General features: G+C 45.6%; 1 protein-coding gene across 1 annotated transcript in view; it reads left to right on the top strand.

Moving 5' to 3' along the window:
• The window catches only part of PALLD (palladin, cytoskeletal associated protein), a 188,676-nt gene that overhangs the window by 109,943 nt on the left and 60,190 nt on the right, over nucleotides 1-18,543 (top strand). The gene's annotated exons all lie outside the window — the stretch shown is intronic.

Below are 18,543 nucleotides of genomic sequence, written 5' to 3'. Positions count from 1 at the left end.
CTTTACAAAAACAGTCCGTTTATCTCACACTCACGTTCATTGTTGGTTTTTTCTGACCCCGCTCTCTTCCATCGCTATTCCGCTTGATCTCCTGCGCTTGTCCCAGTCAGATTGGCTTACACCCATAGGTCACCCATCGGCTGGACCATCAGGGTGGAGGGAAGCCTCTATTCCATGGCTTCAAGCCGTCGAAGAGGCTAACCCTCGAAAGCCCTCTGGCTTGGAACCCACCGCAAGGGTTCCGTGGGAGTGCCACTTGAGGTGGCACCCCTCCAAGCCGAAGGTGTGCTAGTCGCCTCCTCGAACTTCGAGGAGAGCGACCGCCATCGCCAATCCAGCCACTGGAAATCGCCTGTTTGTGGATTTGAACTGATGGGCCATTTCCAGTACCCTGACCTACTATTTCCCATACTGGTTAATCACATGGGGGGAAAGTTAACATCTGAAAATAGAACATTAAAAAAAAAAACCTCACAATGTTATTGACATGTTTACATTCTCTGTGGGCATTTCTTACTAACTAAATGGCCCATTGGTCCCCTCTTATAAATAAACATGCCCAACTTATTCACACAAAGAATTCCTGCATAACATCTCTCCATGATACTGTGAAATGACCCAACAACGTCCAGCTAACAATTAAAGTTCAAAATATTAATTTTCTTTCTCATCTGCTATGTATAGACAGTGAACATGTAATGCACTTTTAAAATAGAAGGGAGAAGAGAAGCACTTTTTCCACTGCAGTTTATTTTAACAGATGTTTTCTTTGTTTCCTCCCCCCCATGACAACTCACCAAGGGACTGTGCTTCAAGCTCTATAGGGAACTAAAGCAACACTTATGGAACAACAGTTGCATCATCTATCATTCATCACCATTTAGATCCAAGTATTGTTGCAACATTTAGACTTGATTGATGCCTCATAAACATAGTTTTACTATTATTTATATGTATGGTTTGAGAATAACACCAAATTCCTTTTCGTACTCTTGAACATTCCTGGAAAAGGAGGCAGCTAGTAGTGAACCCTGCAAACAATATCTTTAAAACCAAATGGTGACAGAAACTTGGAAGCTCTTGGTATATAACTTTTGAATGAAACGTGGAAAAATGAATAGGTGAAATTGCCCATTCTGTTGCATTATGCCAAAATATCGATGGCCTGCTTCATTAATATTTCTTAGAAAAGTCAGAAGGGTGATGGTGGGGGGGGGGTTGATGGTAAGAGTAATACTTAGGCTTGCCAGTCTCTGGTGGGGGTGGGGATTCCCTGCTTTTGCGGGCTCTGGCCCACTGCCAGCCACCTGGCTGGTGGGGGAAACCCCACCCCAACAGATATCCCTGAGCAATGTCTCCAGTGCACTGACATCACTTCCACAAGTGATGTCAGTGATGTTGGGGGTGATGCTCTACTTTTTGGGCAAAACTCTATGGTTTGTAGCCATTTTTACCACAGAGTTTTGCCCAAAAAGCAGAGTGTTGCCCCAATGTAATTATGACATCACTTCCGGAAGTAATGTCAGTGCAATCAGCACTGGAATCACCCCCCAATCCCCCCACTGGCAGGAAGAAGGCAGTGCTTTTCTTACACAGTAAGACCTAAGCAGTCATGCAGAATTTTCTAGTTTCTCTTACTAAAGTCATCGTACCACTGGTGGTGTTTTGTATCTTGAGAGAGCTCATTCGTTTGCTGTAAGATAAAACAGCCCAAATTTTGACTAGCCAGATTGGAGCAGACATCACATTTTTTTATTCTTGTCTCCTAGCCCAGCAGACACCAGTTCCAAAGCAGTGGACCAGTCATCATTGTCAGTCTAGACCTGATTTGGTGAGCGAAGGTCATTTCCCAGTCCAAATTCTCCTTCCATTCTTCCCTCCCTCCTGCCACCATAGCTATAACTCATATTCTCCTAGGACCAGCAGCCTTACAAATCTAGCCTCAGAGAGATGGCTGATTTATGAAGAGGTTTGACTGAACTTCAGAAATGAAATACCTACCCCTTGTGTCCAAATGTTTTCTGTTCCCTCAGGCCAGTTGACAGTTATATACTGGCTTATAATAGGACCTGTATTCTGTGAAGCCTGCAGGAAGACTTCAGTAAAACTTATTGTTGTTTATTTTGGAAGCTGTAAAGAGAGAAGTTGCCTAGTCTTGTTTGGCATTTTCTTTGTGGTGCTGCTTAGGTAAAATAGTCTGCGGTTTCCAGGAGAACAGAAGGCAGAGATTTGCTGTTCATACCAGCTTAAAGCAGAGTTTCAGTTGCTGAGCAGAGATGGCAAATGCTAAATGTGTAGCTGTTTGGAATGCTTAGATCTGAGATCGTTATTTTATGGTGTGTAGTTTATTGTTTGCATAAAGGTAAAGGTAAAGGTTCCCTTGCTCGAAAGCCAGTCGAATCCGACTCTAGGGTTGCGGTGCTCATCTCCGTTTCAAAGCCGAAGAGCCAGCGCCGTCCGAAGACGTTTCCGTGGTCATGTGGCCGGCATGACTAAACACCAAGGCGCACGGAATGCTGTTACCTTCCCACCGAAGTGGTACCTATTTATCTACTTGCAATTTCTTGCTTTCGAACTGCTAGGTTGGCAGGGATGTTAATCTTCAACACAGCCCTGAGCATGCTCAGAAGCAAGCTCTGCTAACTTCAGCAGCATTTGCTCTCTAGAGAGTACCTTTATTCTGCCACCTTAGTACTGAGTTAATGTTGACTTCTTGCAGAGCTCTGTTTAACATACAGCTGTGGGGTTCAAAATCAGAGACATTGTGGAGTTACAATCTTGAATACTTGTGTAGAATTTTTAATTAATACAATATCATCTCTGAATGTGGAGGTGACATAGCAGTCTTTACTTTTAGAATGAATGATTTCTATATTTGGCAAAGCTACAGAGTTTAAATCAGAATAATGAAAACAGAAAGATGCTGCACACCTACCCTTCATTAGGCTTGCCAGCCTCAAAGTGGGGCCTGGAGTTATCCTGGATTTGCAGTTGATCTCCAGATTACAGAGAGCAGTTCCCTGGAGGATGCGACCATTTTGGAGGGCTCCAGAGCCTCACTGAGCTCCTCCTTCCTGGAACTCTGCCTTCCTCAGGCACTACCCTTAAATATCCAGGAATTTCCCAAACCAAAGTTGGCAACCCTATCCCACATTCTGACCAGCAGGTATCGTCTATGGATTATTCTATAGGTAAAATATAAGGATTATTCCCCTGTCCTGTTGCTGCGAAATACTGAAAGCCTTAACCAGATTTTCTATTTCTCTTGCATTGTACCCAGAGCTCTAGCGGTTTTGAAACAGCAAAATGACTGCTGTTTTAAATTCTGTTTCTGATTACAGCATCAGCCTTACAAGATGATCCTCTCTGAGAACTTAAATGGATACACTGAAGCAAATTGTTATGTTGGAGAGAGGTTTCCTATTAAGGGAGAGTGATGTAATGCCTGTGGAATATAGCCAGTTTCTCTCCACTCGTTTTATTTATATTAGCTGCATACCAGCGAAAGATACCCCTAAAAACATGAGTGCGGCCTGCTATATTTAGCCAGGCTAGGCTAGTAATTCCAAGAGATTATGTTTATATGCAATGGAAAGAATTATTATTTTTTTTAAAAAAAGGAATTTTCAGCATCTAAATTCAATCAAATGGTTTTAGCAAAACATTTTTGGAAGGATCTTAAAAGTGAGTTTGCTTGATGCTGTCTATCTTGAAGCATGTAAATTAGTTACCCTTTTGACTAAAGCCTTGATCAGCTATTTTTACATTTATAATTTTGTATTTTAAACCAACATGTTGGTTGTAGAACAGGTCAGTGTGACATCTAAGACTCAACTGTTTGCATTCTATATCCTTTGCTCAATCCATCTTGGAATGCTTTATAAAATTCATTTAAATGGTAGATTATTCTGTCACCTTCCAACTCTACAGGCTTAGGTGAGTATGTAATTCAGTGGATGCAGGCTAGGGCTACCAGTGCTTGGCTGTGGATAAAGTTAAGTGTTCCAGCTCTCTTTTAATAACTTCAGGGCAGAGCAGTAAATACGGCATTTCCGGTCACTGCATCATAGGGTCAAAACCACACCTGCTCAATCTAGGGTTGCCAAGTTGAAAATCTTGTGGAGCGGGGAACTCCCGTTTGGTGTCCTATGCGCGCACGTGCGCGCTGCACGCACATCACCAGGAAGTGACGTTATGATGCCGGGTGTTAGATCGCGCTAACAAAGGACTCGTACAGTGATTCAGCAAGTGATTCAGCTTTATTGGAAGTAACGAGCAAGCACTAACTCAGTAAGAAACCAGAACAGAAAACAGTGGGAGCTTATGCTCCTTTTAAACATAACCGGGCTAATGTAGCCACGCCTATTTACAAATAACAACCAATGAGATTGCTAGAATAAAGACCAATGGGAGTCTTTCCCTCCTAGGGAATGGTATCGTTCTGATTGGTCGCTGTTACGAAGCGACCAATAGGAAGTTCGCTCAGAGGAGCCCTGGTCTGGCTCGAAGCTTAACATGGGAGTCCTATGAGGTGATTCATGTAATCATTTCAATACATTACAATTCCTCCCCCCTAAGTTAAGCCATCATCCCAATTGTTTTATTATTTACAAACATGCAATCAACCTTTGTACATCAGTTATTCCAACAGTATTTACACTCATAGTCCTTCAGATAAGTCGGCATTTGCCGCGAACGCTGGGACCTGCGGAGCGGTGCAGGCTCCATGGGCAGACAAGGTTGTGGGTCAGAGTGGGGTTCACTACAGCCTGGATCAGGCACAGACTCGACTGGGATTTCAGCCCCGCACACAGGGTTCTGCCCTGACTCGGGGACAGTACCGGGCCTTTCGGTACTCACCGCCTGCTCTGGGGGTGTCCACTCGACATCAGGGGATTCAGCCGTCGGAGAGTCAGCGCTGTCCCTAGCCCAACGTCTCCTTAACTGATCTATGTGGCGCCGCCATATTCGACCGTCAGCTAACTGCACCACATACATTCGAGTACCCACAGAGTCGGATATAACCCCAGGAAGCCATAAGTGCCCGTTTGCATAATTTCGTGCGAAAACCTTGTCCCCTTTTTCAAACATGCGCACCTTCGGTTGCGCAGTGGTACGCTCGGACTGATCTTCTGATAGGTCTGGGTGCATACGGTTCAAACGGGTCGTGAGTCTCCGCCCCATTAACAATTCGGCCGGACTACGGCCTGTAGCACTACAGGGGGTGGTGTGCTGCAGCAAAAGAAAGGAGCCCAGCCTCTGGCTCCAGTCCCCTTCGTCCATTTTACCCAGGGCCTCTTTGGCCGTCCTGACCATCCGTTCGGCTTGGCCATTAGATGCCGGATGGAAAGGGGCCGAAGTCATTTGGCGTATGCCATTACTCGTGAGGAAGAGCCTAAATTCCTCAGACACAAATTGAGGCCCGTTGTCACTGACGATGACGTCAGGCAACCCGTGGGTGGCAAAAAGTCGGCGGAGCGCATGGATCACAGCAAGTGATGTGGTCGATTTCATATGCACGACCTCCAGCCATTTGGACATAGCGTCCACCACAATTAGGAACATTTGCCCTTGGAGAGGGCCAGCAAAATCTATATGCAATCTGGCCCAGGGTTTACCAGATGACTCCCAGCCTTGGGGTGTAGCTTGTGGGGGATCGGGTCTGACTTGCTGGCATTTGGGACACCCTCGTACCCATTCTTCGATCTCTTTGTCCAGCCCCGGCCACCAGACATACCCTCTGGCCAACGCTTTGGTGTGTACCATACCGGGGTGACCCTCGTGCAGCGACTCTAACACTCTCGTCCTGAGTTTGTCAGGAACCACCACCCTGTTCCCCCATAATACACAGCCCTTAGAAATGGATAGTTCATTTTGACGGCTTTTGTAAGGGCCGAACTCCGGTTCAACGCTTCCAACCGGCCACCCCCTCCAAACCCAGTTTAATACTCGGGACAGCACGCTATCCTTGGCCGTGTGTGCTGCAATGTCCCTGGATGATACCGGGGGTCGAGGAAGCTCCTCAATTGCCAAGACCTCACAGGCGGGGGCAGGGTCTGCGCCAATGTCCGGCACCGGGCACCGGCTGAGGGCATCCGCATGCCCAATCGCTTTCCCAGGCCGGTGCTCTAAGTCAAAATCATAAGCCTGCAAAAATATCGCCCATCTAAGCATGCGTGGGGACATGATGTTTGGCAATTGCTTATCGGGCGCAAAAATCCCCAGTAGCGGCTTGTGGTCAGTGACCAGCAAAAATCGTCTGCCAAAAATAAAATCATGGAACTTTTTGACAGCCGCTACCAACGCCAGACCCTCCTTGTCTATCTGGGCATAGTTCCGCTCTGCCGCAGATAGTGATCTAGAATAAAAAGCGATAGGCGCTTCGCTCCCATCAGGCATCAGATGGCTTAAAACTGCGCCTACTCCAAACGGTGAAGCGTCAGCAGCTAACACCAGGAGCTTGTGTTCATCATAATGCGTGAGTACGGCATTAGATGTCAGCAGCTCCTTGACTCCCACAAAAGCCTTTTCCTCGGCCTGCCCCCACTTCCATTTTGCCTCCTTGTGCAAAAGCGCGTGCAAAGGGGCCGCCACTGATGCCTTATGCGGTAAAAACGCATGATAAAAATTCAGGAGTCCTAAAAAGGATTGGAGCTCCTTCTTACTCACCGGCCTGGGGGCGTTTTGGATTGCAGATACCTTCTCATCCGTGGGGTGGACTCCCTCTGCGTCAATGCGAAACCCCAGGAAGTCCACACTTTCCACCCCGAGCGTGCATTTTGAGCGCTTAACTCTGAGGCCGGCATTTTGAAAACGCCTGAGGACCTCTTTAACCCGGTCCAGTAGTTCCTGTTCAGACCCGCCCGCAATCAGCACGTCGTCAAAATAGGGCACTGTGCCAGGTACCCCCCTTAGTAGACGTTCCATGAGGCCCTGAAAAATCCCAGGTGCTACGTTGACCCCGAATTGCAGCCTGTTCACTTTAAAAGCCCCTTGGTGGGTTACAATTGTTTGGGCCTCGGCAGCCTCCGGGGTGACAGGCAACTGCTGGTATGCCTGGGCCAGGTCAAATTTGGCGAAAATCTTGCCACCCCCCAGGGAAGCCAAAATGTGGCTTATTACCGGGACCGGGTACGAATGTTGCTGCAGCGCCTTGTTAATCGTACATTTGTAATCGGCGCATAGTCGTATGGACCCATCTGATTTGACAGGGGTTACGATCGGGGTCTCCCATTTGCTGTATGGTACTGGCTCTAAAACCCCTTGCTCAACTAGTTTGTCAATCTCTTTTTCCACCTTATGTTTGAGAGACACAGGTACTTTCCGATACTTCAACCTAATAGGTTTGACTGACGGATCTAAGTCAAACGCAACCGGGGGGCCCTTGTACCTTCCCAACCCTTCGGCAAATACATCAGGGAACAGGTCGTACAGCATGCCCCATTTATTTTCAGACATCCTGTTAATCCCAGAAATACCGATGCCCAATGGCTCAAACCAATCTAACCCTAGCAGGTTAACCCGGTCTCCCTCTGCAATCAGGAATGACAGTTTAACACATTTCCCCTTATACTCAACAGTAACAGAGTCCCGTCCGGCCAAGGGAATTCGGTTGCCCTGGAAGTCGGACACTCTGGTTCCCGCAGGCTGGAGCCGCCGCCGGCTTCGGTTCGGGAACAACTGGCGCCAGGACGCGGCAGAAATCACCGTCACGGACGATCCTGAGTCCACCTCCATTGTACAGGGTCGGCCGTCGAGGAGTGGAGTCACGGTGATCTTGCCCTGGCTGCTGGTGCGATTTACGGCCGATGCGCTCGACAAGGTCGCCGTCAACTGGCAGCTTGCTTCCGATGCTGAGGAACGGGTCTTGCCTTGGGTGCTGACTGGAGTGCCCCTCTGCGCTGACCGGTTGTTAGTTGAGGGATCCTTCTTCGCTGATCTGCAGACTCTGGCCAGATGACCACGCCGCCCACACGCTCTGCAGTCGACATCACGAGCCCAACAGGAGCCGCGCTGGTGCTTCCCGCCACAACCGGAGCAAGGCTTGACGTTGGTAGTCTTCGCTGGGGTCCGCTTGCCTCGAACCGCCTATCTATACCTTGTGGCTAATAGCCACTGATGGACCTCTGCTCCATATGCTTATCTAATTCCCTTTTGAAGCCGTCCATGCTTGTAGCCGCCGCCACCTCCTGTGGCAGTGAATTCCATGTGTTAATCACTCTTTGGGTGGCAAAGACCCGGAAGTGACATCATCGTGTTGGGGATGTTGAACGGGGACGGTCTGGTTTAAGGACAATACTCTATGGCAGGGGTGTCAAACATGCAGCCCAGGGGCCTCATCAGGCCCCCGGAGGGCTTCCATCAGGCCCCCAGTGGAACTGGCCATCTCCTGTTCTGCTCGTGCTGCTACATCATAGCTTGCTTTGCCAGACTCTCTGAATCACTCAGCCATTTCATGTTTTAACCTGGGTCCTGAACTCAGAACTCTGAGCACGAGATTTCTGTGCCGAATGTCAATAAAATAAAAGTAGGTTTGCAGCTTACAGAGCTAACGTTTTAAGCATGTTTTTATTTTAAGTTAAAAAAAACACATTTGTGTTTGTGTCCTTTATAAAGTTTCTATCTCCGCTACCTGGCATTGCATTTTATGACACACGTGGCCCGGCCCGACAAGGTCTCATTTATGTCAGATCCGGCCGTCATAACAAATGAGTTCGACTCCCTGCTCTATGGTAAAACCGGCTTAAAACCAAAGTTTTGCCCTTGAATCAGAATGCCCCTGGCATGATGATGTCACTTCTGGGTGACATCATCACATCAGGGAAATCCCGTGGGGACGTGGCTGTTTGGGGGAAACTGGGGGAAACCCCACCCCAACCTGAGGACAGGCAAGGCTAGGTGAATGTGGGGTGGCAAAGACCAATGGAACAGGAAGCTGATTTCTAATTCCCCACCCCCACCCCAAAAAACAGCCACCTGTGTGCCTAACGACAGAGGACACTTTTCCAGGGTCTGTGTTCGGGTCAGGTCAACATAGGGTTGCCAGCTCAGGGTTGGAAAATACCTGGAGATTTTGGGGGGGGGGGCTGAGTAGAACAGGCTTTGGTAGGGTTGCCAAGTCCGAAGTCTTCGGGAGCGGGGGACTCCCGTCTGGTGTCCTGTGCACGCACATCACCAGGAAGTGACATTATGATGGCGGGTACGCTGGAGGCGGGGCCACGACCATCCGAGGGGAAACATAGAGTTTTCCCCTTGGATGGTCGTGGCCCTGCCCCCAGCATGCCCGGCGTCATAACGTCACTTCCTGGTGACGCGCACGCCGGGGTGGGGTTCCCCCCGGGGCCCGATCCTCCGGCGGTGGGGAACGGGCCTCTGGGGCAGGGGTTTCCCCGCCCCCCGGGGGGGACTTGGCAGCCCTAGCTCAATCTCTCCCTAACATGCTGTAAAAGGCAAAACAATTCCGTTTGAGAAAGAAGGCTGAAGTCCTGGGCGCATGTGGTCCTGGCTCTCACTTGTCCTGGAAGCAAGGAGACATGGTTTATCTGAGCCACGGCATGCTGCATAGGATGGATGACTTCCGATGATGGGCATGAATGGTGGTGTGTGTGAATGTGGTGGCCTTGCTTTTGCAGGATTCCCTTTTGCTCTCCCTGATCCCTTTTGCCGACAGTGTGTTTCTTCCCAGCTATAATAGTGCTGCTCTGAGACTTTGAACTTCTGAATCAATTACATAGCAACCTGAAAATGTTACCAAGGAGCAGTCTTGCATTAGAAATCTTCCACCAAACTATAACTGGGCAAAAGGGATTCATTTGCTTGCTACCACTGGGATATTTTATTCACTTACTTATACAGCTCACAGATGTGCATATTTGTTTGTTTTGTTTCTGCTCCACCCTTCAAGGTCCCCTGGGTGCCTCATTATAGTATTTGGGGGGAGGGGTATTCAGGGGCTTAAATGGGACATATTGAATCAGTTATTTTATACTTGTAGGATATGTTAATACAGGACTCATCCAAATAACAACCTAAAACAAAGAAGACAGAGATGTAAGACAAAAGTCCTGATTCAGGAGTTGGGAATGTGCTCTCTGAGACCCAAACCAGAGAGAGCTGTTTATGCTCAAGTCAGCACATGCAAGCTGTAGAGTCTGGGGCCTCAGGTATTAGATGAACCTCCCAGCAGAACCATCAGCAATTGCTAGAGGAAGTTGTGACTTGCTTTCTGACCACCATCACTCCCTAGTTTCTCTGCATGATCACAGGGCTGTGTTTCCCCTTCACTACTCACCATCTTTGTTCATCTGTGTTCCTCATCATGTATGGTAACTGACGATGCTGGAAGAGCAGGGTAGTTTTTTATGGAAGGTTAATTTTGCTTCTCTGGGTTCCTTTCTTGCATGTTCTTTTGAACTTTGCTGATTAAACCAGAACAATTGCACTCCCCCTGGTTCTGTGTTGGCAGCCACTAAAATGCATTGCGATCCTTAAGTGCATCCCTAAGCCTGAATCAAAGGAAATTGTAGTTCAATGGTATTAAGGGAGAACTATGCAAGGCAAATATTCTTCTGTGTGCATCTGCTGAGATCTGAACAGTGCTATCCTAAGCATACTTGCACACTTCTAAATCCATTGAAGTCAATAGGTTTAAAAGGGTATAACTTTGTTTAGGATTGTACTGTAAAGGTCATACTTGGTTTCTTTTCCCTTGGTTCACCTAGCCATAATGTATGGAGGTATTCTGATGTTGCATCTTGCTGTCAAAGTGTGATATTTTCCTACTTGTTCTCTCAGAGCAGTTTGTTAGAAAATACTGATGAGAATATTTTGCAATGGCCAAGAGGTTTTGGGGTTTTTTTAAATTTGTCTAATTCCACAGCATGCTATTAACTCTTCTGGTTAAGCTCATCTTAATTTTAAATCCAAAAGTAAATTGTAGTTGGAAAAGTTGGTTTGAAAATATCCCAGTGTTAGTGTTTCTGATAGCAGGTTCCATCTTTTGTATGACTGTGACAGACATTGCTAATGTATGAAGTAGTGCCGGGATGGTACACAACTACAGAGATGTATAATCACTTCTTGTTTAACAAATATTTCCCATTTGAACCAAAAATATAAAAATGCCCTTGTGTCTGTTTATTGAGCCACTCTTCACACATTATGGGCACAATCCTGCTAAAAGTAAACAGTATGAATTCCTATTAATTTCAGTGGGGCAGTTAAGCGTGTAAAATTCAATGAGACCACAGTGCTTTATTATGATTGAATTGTCCCTCTGTGTCATGTTCTCTTCATCTGAATTGCACTCTGCATCCTATTGTGCTTCTAAAATGAGTGGCTTAAAACAGGAGTATCTGAAGACCCAGAAATACAGTAGGCTTTAAGTTTGTAAATCTATTTGAATAATGGCATGGACAGTGATAATTCATGGCTTGGATAGTACAGAAGCATATTTGAGTTATGTAATATGCTTGGGAAGTTGTTATGTTTATCTACACAATATGTCAAAGGTGCTACAGAACCACATCTTTACATCTTTATATCTACACAATATGTCAAAGGTGCTGCAGAACCACATCTTTACATGTGTTCAGCGTGTGTACAGTCACTGTAAATGGATGGGGGCTAAGATCATGGTCTTAACTAACACATCCACAACATGTTCCTCTCCCCCAAATCTTGAGAATCATTTGAACAATATTTTAAAATTATACAGCAATAAATCAGAAATGTGTGTAGGCATGGATGCACCAAAGATATGAGAGTGGAGGCAACCAACGATCAGAAGCTGGGCTGTCCTTTCTCTGTAACTTGTAGATGACGCCTCCCTGTCCTTTCATACCTGCTAACTCTTCATGTGCTTTTCTTCTCTATCCTACCCAAAGCCTTGCCTAAAGCAATCATGCAAGTTCTGGAAAATGGGTGTTTTAGAACCAGTGCTAAAAACATAAATGCCTGCAAATTTGCCTAATTTGTGAATAGTACCTTCAACTGTAGCACATTTTGCAGCATCCAGCTGGTCCCTGGTTACTTTGTGGTGTGTGGCTGAAGAAATCAACAAAACAGTATTTCTCCTACTTTCATTTTTTACAATTTTTTAATTGATGATCTTGCCCAGCTACAATTTTATCAACCAGTGGAATTTTGTGTGTATGTTGTTATTGTTGCTCTTGTTTACATTGAGGCTGTGGTGATGACAACTGCTGCGCCAGCCAGAGTGAGTTGGGTGCCTAGGCTTGGTTGAAGCAATAAGAGAGGGAAGAGTTGGCTCTTCCAGGTACCAAGTAGCCATTCAAGCTGTCCACATTGAAGCATGTTTCCTACAGTGGCATTCTTCTGTTGCGTATGTCATTAGCTCCTGAAGAAATTCTCCCATTTAGCTCACTGGACAATTCCCCATCACTCTTATCCATGAATGTCGAACTGGACAGTTAAATTAGGAGCAACCATTAACAGGAAGAAAGCCCAGAACCTTGTTTTTCTCCTGTAAATTGTTGACATTCTGGTTATTTGTCCATTGCCACCAAAATGAATTGTACCAAGTTGTCTCCCTTCATTAGAGAAGATCTTCTTGCCCTTCTGAGTTCTATGATGAGCAACTGTGACAGTTGTTGCTAAATCAGAACCACTGGTTGCCTTTGCCACAAACTGACTCAACTTCATCACACACTATACCAACTGGTCAATAAATTGTTTGCTTATCTGATCCATATTGCCATACATATCCCATGCTCCATTAGTCTGTTTTAATAGGGCCCTTTTGCTCCTGAGCCTGATTTATGAAGTGGAGGCCTGCTTATAAGCCCTGTTTTGCATCACTGGCACTGTCATCCAGACTGGAAACAGTATCACGCAAGACTTTCTGAACAAGTGACAAGAGGATACCAGATATACCTGCCTTTGGCGATTCATGGTGAGGAGACTCCTGTAGCCCACGTGTCCCTGGAGGACATTTGGAAGGTGGGCTTCCTCCAGCCCGGTCGTAATTACATTCCCTATGAGCATAGCCAGAGGAAGTGGCATGTGGCTCACGAGATACATCAGTTGTTTTTTCCATTATATGTTGCTGTATCAGTTTTAATGCCATTCCAAAAATGTCTTTTGCATGCACATCCAGTGACCAAGGCTTTTCTGAACCACCATCATAAGACCCTGGGGGTGTAACCTTTTCAGGACCACTCACACTCACAGGCTGGCGTGTGGTCCTGCTACTGCTACTTTCCAGTCTATTCTGGATTTCCTGACGTGCCTTTTGAACAACCAGGGAGCAAAGTTTATTGACGTAACTGGAACTTTCTTGGCTTCCTCTTTGACCACTGGTGCCACTTGAGGGAAGCTTCTCAGATGCAAGGGTGTAGGCATTAGTTCTACGAGAGCCAGTTGCAGGTGTCAGGGCATGTTGAAATCCAATGGCATATTTTTGAAGGTCATTGCTTAGCCAACTCACAACATTGAGCTCTTCAGAGGAGCCTTGCTTGAAAAGGCAGACTGCACCTTCAGTATTATTGGGGTTGTTTTTCTCATTGTCTTTTATCACAATAACTTCTTTCTCCTCCAGACTGCCCAGATCAAGTTCGTTTAATCCTCTCTGATTTTTATCCTTTACATTTAGGCTGGAGACATCAACAAAGCAGATCATTTTACGGTCCTGGTCCTTCTGTCCTTCAGCGTTGTATTGGTTTACTTTACATACAGCTGCCCCGCTGCGTAACCAGTCAATTTCTTGAGTCATCTTTGGTGTGTTAAGGTAGAATTGCAGCCAGGGCCATAGAGCGTTCTTCTGTTAGGTGAGCAGCTTTGATCCTGCCAGACTCAAGGTGTTGCCTCCTCTCTCAGCTTTCCATGCTCTTCTACTGGTAAATGGGATTTTTGCCTGTGTAGACAAACGGTTTCTATGACAGCAGTGACATCATAAAGCATCAGTATCTTCAGCCAATCAGTGAGGTATCTGGGCAATGTTTTAAGAAGAGCTGGCAAAAGAAGAAGGCAGGATCTCCCTCACATGTACACAGAAGGACTAGATACTGCCTAAAAAGTAATCTAGAAAATCCACATTCTAGAATCTTAGAATTTCAAGGTTCATAGCACTGGAACGTACTTAGATTATAAAACCCAGATTCTGCTTTAAAGTTGTTGGGTTGAAAGGTTATTATGAACCTGAAAGAGGGGGGTTGCTGTTTAAAATTGAAGATTGCATCATTTTATGAACTGGAATAACTACCTATGATTCCTAAATTGGAAAAAACGGATCTCGTATATGAAAAAGAAAGATGATAAGGAGAGTGTGGCTGGTCCTCTGTTCCAGTTAGATTAGATGTCTGCTCTGTGAGGTTCGTTCAACAGCATTATTGAGTGAGAATGTTTTTAAATCATCAAAGTATTTCCTAAGGGATATGGCTGTTTTGCTTGCGAGCATTTGTATAAAAGGGAGAATTTCTGTTGCGTTCTTCCATTCTAATACTTCAGCAATGTGGAAATGATACTGCCTGCCAAGTTTTCCCTGCTGTGCCCAACCTTTTAAAAAGTAGGAGCTATGTAATTTTTTTTAATTCTATACATTTTGCACCCTCTGCAACAAATTTGGGATATACTCTTTTGGTACAAGGTTGATAAGCAGCATTATTAATCTGTGTTATAAACTGAACATTTAGTAGACCCTGAATATAGACTTGAGCACAGTTTTCCCTTTTTCTGGTAACCCCGCTTTGTTATTTTAATCAGTACTTTAAAAAATATCCTTAGCATACTGCTGGGCAACATTTTGTGATCTCACCTTCCCTGGGCATATCGTTGCTTTTAGTTTCCCCAGGACAAACATTAGCTTGAGGCCTAGTTGTCAGATAAGGAAACAAAAGCGGAAAATGAGCATGAATACAGCTGCTGGGTTTGGTGATGATAAGGCAGGAAAAGAAGAATTAGAGCAGGATATCCTTAATAATGTTCTTCATGAGTGCAGCTGGAACATTTTTTTAAAAAGTTCTCTAAAAAAGAAGCTTAATTGAAGATGTTTGATGAATGCCGCACTGTGGTCACAGTTCAATACAGAATTAGGTGCCATTAATAGCATAATTAATTAGGTGCCATTAATAGCATAAGCGTACTTAAATGGATATATTAACTTCTGGAAATGTTCAGGGAATCGGAGACCTTTTCCTTTTTTCATTTTTCCTAAACATCTGATTAACATCTTTCATACTATGCCTACTAAGGGATGTGTGGTGCCCTCTCTGATGCCTTAGTATGGGTGCTGTGTAGTTTGAGCACTTTATTAATTGTTTAGGCTTTTAAATTGTATATTATGGTTTTAAAATGTATTATAGTATTGATGTTTTTATGAGCAAGTTTTTGCTATGTAAGCCGCCCTGAGCCCTACGGGGGAGGGCGGGATATAAATTTAACAAATAAATAAATAAATATAAATAATAAATAAATAAACATGAGGGTTTTTTATTTTATTGGTGTTTTTTTAAGCAAAATATAATCAAAAACAATGAATGCTCTTTGCTTATTTCTACTAGCAAGCCCTGACTAGCAAACAGATGCAAGACAAAATAGGATGGTTTTAAAAGAATAAAAATGGGGTAGGTTTGTTAACTAGGTAAACTCCAAAATTCATGAGTGGTTACATCCATGTAACTGTCTTGTGAACTTCACATAGCACTAAACAATGCTTTGCTCTTTGCTCGTTCACAGCATCTACATGAATATAGGCGTTTTGTAGAGGAGCTAAACAGGTCATATTTACTGTTTGAAATATAATGGGAGTTGTAGTTAAAAATGGGGCTCTAATATTGTCTTTGGGCTCAGTTAGGAGCTTTTGGTTCTATTTGTTTTAGGGCTTAGTTGAGACCAGGTTTTTATCCCCCCCCCCCCCCATCCCCCGCCCCCCCAGGTGTTAAATTAGCAGTACTTTTTAGCTTAAAAAAAGGTGGTGTACTCATATATAAGGCTGCACCAATTTCCACCATTTTGCCCCTCAGGACTTGGGAGAGCCTCCAAAAGGGTGCTGGTACCAGTGCGAACTACCACAAAAAAGCCCTGTAAATTAGTATCACAAAGGAAGGAAATTCAGTGATGATATAATGATTGCTATTTGCAAATGCTCATGGAGGTTGTCTTCAAAAATGTTAGTTTTCCCCAGAAATGTCACTTACTATTAGGGCTGCCAACCTCCAGGTGGTGTCTGGAGAGCTCCCATTGTTACAACTCATCTCCAGGTTGATGGAGATGAGTTCAGCTGGAGAGAATGGCTGCTTTGGAAGGCGGACTCCATGGCATTATACCCCACTGAAATCATCCCCTCCCTAAAACCCACCCTTTTCAGGCTCTATCCCCCCAAATCTCCAGGTATCCCCCAACATGGAGCTGGCAATCCTACATACTATATCTCTTGCTTTTCTTGACCAACTGTTTACAATTGTTTTTCTCTATACATGTGTGTGCCCATGTGCATTGGAAGTGCATGAGAGTCTTTTTTTAAAAAAACAGACTAACACGTTTATAGGCTCAAGTGGTTAAGACGCTGAACTGCAGGCTGTGGAAGGTTGGTAGTTCAGCAGTTCGAGACCCGGGTGCCGCATGATGGAGTGAGCTCCCATCTCTAGTTCCAGCAGTTCTAGCAGTTTGAAAGCAAGAAATTGCAAGTAGATAAATAGGTACCACTTCGGTGGGAAGGTAACAGCGTTCCGTGCACCTTGGTGTTTAGTCATGCCGGCCACATGACCACGGAAACGTCTTCAGACAGCGCTGGCTCTTCGGCTTTGAAACGGAGATGAGCACTGCAACCCTAGAGTCGGATTCGACTTGCTTTCAAGCAAGGGAACCTTTACCTTTACCTTTAACACGTTTATGCCCTGGATTCTGAACCACTTGGTTTTGCTCCAGAGAGGTCTGACAGGGCCTGGAACACATTGTACCTGTTCCAAAAAAACTCTGGAATGGATCCCGCAGTGTGTTTTGAGCATACAAACAGGCACTGAGCATGTCTTCTCCTTGCAAAGTGCTTCCTGATCCAAACCCACAAGAATGCAGCAGGTCCCATCTGCAGTCCAGAAATCATTCCGTCACAACTGGCATCTGGCTTCCAGCCCAACTCTGTTTGGTTGGGGAGCTGGGACAGATTTCAATTCAATCCCTACTAAATCTATTTGCCCCACTTTGCCTCATGTCCTTTGTCATCCAGGCCTCAAACCCTTTGGTGTAGCATTCCATATGCCCAAAGACTCTTCCATGCTGATGTAAAAGCATCTGGGTCCTGTTGATTGTGGGAAGTACATTCGCAATAGTGCTTCAGAGCCCTATGGGTGTATACCACACATGGATGTGGAACTAGGCAGGGGCACCCGGCAGATTACATTCTGTACAGTATCATTCTGTATTATCATAATCAGGCACTTTTGGCTGCCCCTGCCCAGGTTCCAAGCAGGAAGGCTTGATCCTCACTGAGTAAGTTGCAGCCTATCCAAAGGCTTCTATGTGCCAGCATTTTAGAGATTTATTATTTAAAAGCCTGACAAGGATTGTAAGTAGGGTTGCCAAACCCCCCGTTTTGCCAGGGGTCCCCCATTTGGGGGGGTTCCCCCCGTTTGGGGGGAGGCGGCAGGGGAAGCCCCACCCCCAACACCCACAGCCACCCATCTCTCTCCCTTTAAGTGTGTGGAACCGTGTTTCCTCCCAAGCCGGATCTCCGCAAGCTTGCAGGGAAATGCCAGCTTCGTGCTCTTAAAAGGGAAACGCGGCTGCTCTTAAAGGGGAAACGTCGGCTCCTGCATTTAAAAGGAAAACACCAGCTCCTTTAAGTGCAGGGAACTGCTGTTTCTGGAGATCTGGCGCACAGGCAGGTGGGGGGGTGGATGTCCCCAACGTGATGTCATCACGTCGGGGATGCCCCGCCCCCTCCAGGAACGCCCCCAAAGTCCCCCGCTGGGGGTGGAAGATGGACTTGGCAACCCTAAACTGTAAGCCAGGGGTCCCCACCTTTTTAAAGTCTGCGGGCTTTGGAATTCTAGCACAGGAGGATGGGTGCAACCACAAAATGGCTGCTTCATAGGTGAGCCACAGCATCAGATTGCGCCATTCTACTCTTTCAACTTTTACTGTTCCGTTTGTGTCTTTACATCTGCTTTGCAATTAATGTGGAAATAGAGAGCAGTACAGATGGACTAACAGATCAGCTACAAAATCTTTCTTTTTTGTGGTGTGCTTCCTAGTAAACTAGCTACCCCAGCTTGCCATAATAGAAAGTGCTGGGCCTCAGTTTCTTTCCAGTTGAATTTGGTTCTTGCCAGCAGCCACTTCAAGGTTTCTTTTGGATGTAGTTTTATGACTACAGTAAAGTTACTGGTTAGGTACCTTCTCCGTGGTCCCTTCTTCACGGTGCTTAACACTGCCTTCTCACTGCTGCCATCGAAGATTTGGCACAGGAAGATGACAAAGGGAGGGAGGCTGGGCTAAGGAGGAGAATAATTTGTTCATTTCGGGTACATTTAATTTTGTTGGGGAAAGGGGAGGTGGCCAAAAAACTTGGCTGAAATGTTGGGTTTG

Source organism: Gekko japonicus, unplaced genomic scaffold, assembly GCF_001447785.1.
Source record: "Gekko japonicus isolate JY-2015 unplaced genomic scaffold, Gekko_japonicus_V1.1 scaffold593, whole genome shotgun sequence".
Taxonomy (NCBI): Eukaryota; Metazoa; Chordata; class Lepidosauria; order Squamata; family Gekkonidae; genus Gekko; species Gekko japonicus.
The sequence above is the reverse complement of the archived record's forward strand: the minus strand, read 5'-3'. Positions and strand labels throughout refer to the sequence as shown.